Here is a 3,535-nt window from a genome sequence, read left to right as displayed (position 1 = left end):
TATCTAATCTGATTCTCACAACTTCCTGATAAAATAAGTCAGTCAATGACTATCATTTCATTGAGCAAACAAGTTCAGTGGAATTAAATACTATAGGCACAGAATTAAGATATATCAAAAAGCCCTGGCTTGTACATTCTACAAAAATAAAAGTCTTGCTTGCTTTGTTCATTGCTCTATTTCAGACCCCTAGCAATGAGTCTAACACTTAGGAGGAACTCAATTGCAGTTTGTTAAATGAATTTTTTCTCTGGGGTCCATATTTTCTCTAACTTCCAAACTTTTGCTCTATAATGCCAGAGAATCAAACAAGAACTGATATTTGAGGAATACTCCAGATTATTCATATATATATGAATATAATATAATATATAATGTATATTAATATATATGAATAAATATGTGTATTTATTTAATACTCAGAAGAATTCTGCAAAGTAGGGGTTATTCTTTTTTTTTAATCCTCAGAGAGGTGTAAGTTCTCACAAGTAGGAAGTGACAGAGCTGGGATTTTAACCCAGGAATCTTGGTTTCACAGCCATCAATACTGTCTTCATAGAGAGCTGTAATACCAATTCTCCTTATTCTCAGAGTCAGAGTGAGAAGATGAATGCATGCAAGTCACTGAAGGGATCAAAGAGCTGGACAAAATGAGAAATGATAATTATTGTTGCTGGCTCATTCTGTCAAACTTTATTTATTTTTTCTTAATACAAATTTACTTTCCCCATAACCCATTTCCTCCAAGAAGCTCACTTTAAGTGTGAAAGGCCAACAGTGCCTGATGATATCTAACTGCCAAGTGAAGTCCTAATAAGGTTATAACACTATGAGAAGAAAGAGGATTTTTAGTTCATATATTTCCTTTCTCTGCCTTTCTTGGCAAGTCTTATGCCTTTGACTGGTTTAGAGAAAGGTCTGACACACAGTGCTGAAATTCAGTGATGATTAAATCAAATCATTCCATTGCTGGGATAAACTAAAAATCCTGAAATGCCAGTTCAAAAGAACCTATGCATCCCAATGTCCATAGCAGCACAATTTACAATAGTCAAGTGCTAGAAGCAACCAAAGTGCCCACCAGTAAATGAGTGGAATAAAAAACTATGGCACGTTTACAAAAAGGAATACTTACACAGCAGAAAAAAGAAGGAACTCTTATCCTTCCTGACAACATGGATGGAACTAGAGAGCATTATGCTAAGTGAAATAAGCCAGGCAGTGAAAGACAAATACCACATGATCTCACCTATAACTAAAACCTAATCAACAAAACAAACAAACAAGCAAAATGTAACCAGAGACATTGAAATTAAGAACAAACTGACAGTAACCAGAGGAGAGGGGAGATTAATAGGGGGGAGAAGGGGAAGGGTTGTCAGGAATATGTATAAAGGACCCATGGACAAACCAAAGGGGGTAGGATCAAGGGTAGGAGGTGAGGAGAGATGAGGTGGAGGGGAGTGGTATGGGGAAAGTGCAGACAACTGTACTTGACCAGCAATAAAAATAAATAAATAAAAATATCAGTTAAAAATCATTTACTGTACAGTAGAATAACAATAACAATAACATAATACTTTTAATCATTGTTATTTGCACTGAAATTTACAGTTTATGAAGTTTTGTCACTTCTAGTAACTTATTTCTGGACTTTAGTATCCCACTTTCATGCCTGTTTATCACTTTCTTTCAATCCTCAAAACCAGCTGGGGTTTCACCTATCACATTTTGCTCAAAAGTTTGTTTCTTACTGTTGGTACAAACCAGTGATGCCCAAACTGGTCTTGCAACTCCTCGGGAAGTTTTTGCTCATGTTATGTCCACTCTGAAATTTTCTTCCTCCCCTCTCTTCTCTTTTTATGAAAATCTTACTTACCTACTAAGGCTAACTCAAACCTCACCTTTCCTTTTAAGTCTTCCAGGTCCACCCCAAGTCACAGTGTTCTTGTTTTTCTCAGGAGGCCTGATTCGCTCCTACCATTCACTTGAAACTTAACAGACCATGCCTAATATAATTAATTTTCATGAACACATCAAAATTATGTATGCTGCATGAATATGCAGCAAAAATTGGTATCCTATAAATAGTTCTTGATCATGTCACTAATACTGCCAGTAATATACCATAAATTTTCCCAAATGTATAAAAATACAATTTATTTTATTTCAATTAAGAAACATTGACCCCAGCTTGTGTGGCTCAGTGGATTGAGTGTCGGCCTGTGAACCAAAGGGTCACTGGTTCAATTCCCAGTCAGGACACATTCCTAGGTTGCAGGTCAGGTCCCCAGTAGGGTGTGCATGAGAGGCAAACACAGAGTGATATTTCTCTCCCTCCCTTTCTCCATACATTCTCCTCTGTCTAAAAATAAATAAATAAATAATATTTTTTTAAGAAAAAAACAGACCACTCTGTCAGTTTAGCATTGAAAGAGTTTAATTGTAAAATGTAGTAGAAAAGTTACCAATTGGGATTGGAGGTGGGGTGGTGAGACAGGGCTTGAGAGTCCAGTATTTGTTCTGCTGTTCACTGAATATAGTCATCTTTTCTTATGTCTGAGGCTCAGTGTTCCAAGCTATATATTAGTTCAACTGATTTCCTGAAAGATTATCAGTTTCTTCCCCATTCCAGATCTGATTGTCTAGAAGTTTACTATTCCTATGAACACATTTCTATCTCCTAGAAGAATACAGAGGCTATGACAAAATACTGGGGTCTAGAATAAAAAACATGCCAAGTCCCCATAATAGATGAATACTGAGAAAGATATCTAAGAGACACTTCTGAACTCAGAACAAAGCGCTCACTTGTTCTCTCTCTTTCTCTCTATATATCTCTGTCTTACATACTCATGGCACTAGTACCTTTCTAAATGCCACTGTGCCTCATAACTAAAGAATGGGACACAGTGGCATTTAGAGTTGCATGGCCTTGACTTTGCCTAGCTCCAGTCGCTCATGAAAGTCCATACAAAAGATTCCACAGAGTGAATCTTCCATAGGGTATGTACTTGCACTTTTGCACAGCCCAAGAGATCTGTTCTCTGATATTCTCGTGTCGAAAAAAAGTAGGTGATTTCCTTGATCTTACTATGAAACCAAAGCCGCCACAGCACAAGTTAGATAAGGAAAAAAATGGAATTAAACATATGGACAATTATCCTGGCTACCTGGCAAAAGGGGGTAACAACATATACAAAAGCTTAACAACATATACAAAATGATGGCTAATAGAATATGTCAGTGAGTACTTAATTTGTCTGCTTTTATTGAATGTGGAAACAGCATGGGTTATTTTCTGATTCCATTTGCTTTACTTCCAAAGTTCTATAACCCTGGCCCATTTGTCCTTCCGAGGTTGACCAATGTTGGATTGGCTGAGCACAGAGAAATGAGTGTACTCATCACCATAGGTCTTTCACTTTTTCTTAAAGATTTTATTTATTTATTTTTAGAGAGAGGGGAAGGGAGGGAGTAAGAGAGGGAGAGAAACATCAATGTGTGGTTGCCTCTCATGCATGCCCTAGTAGGG

The sequence above is a fragment of the Sturnira hondurensis genome, unplaced genomic scaffold (assembly GCF_014824575.4).
Source record: "Sturnira hondurensis isolate 20B ecotype Veracruz unplaced genomic scaffold, ASM1482457v3 Scaffold0022305, whole genome shotgun sequence".
NCBI lineage: Eukaryota > Metazoa > Chordata > Mammalia > Chiroptera > Phyllostomidae > Sturnira > Sturnira hondurensis.
The sequence above is the reverse complement of the archived record's forward strand: the minus strand, read 5'-3'. Positions refer to the sequence as shown.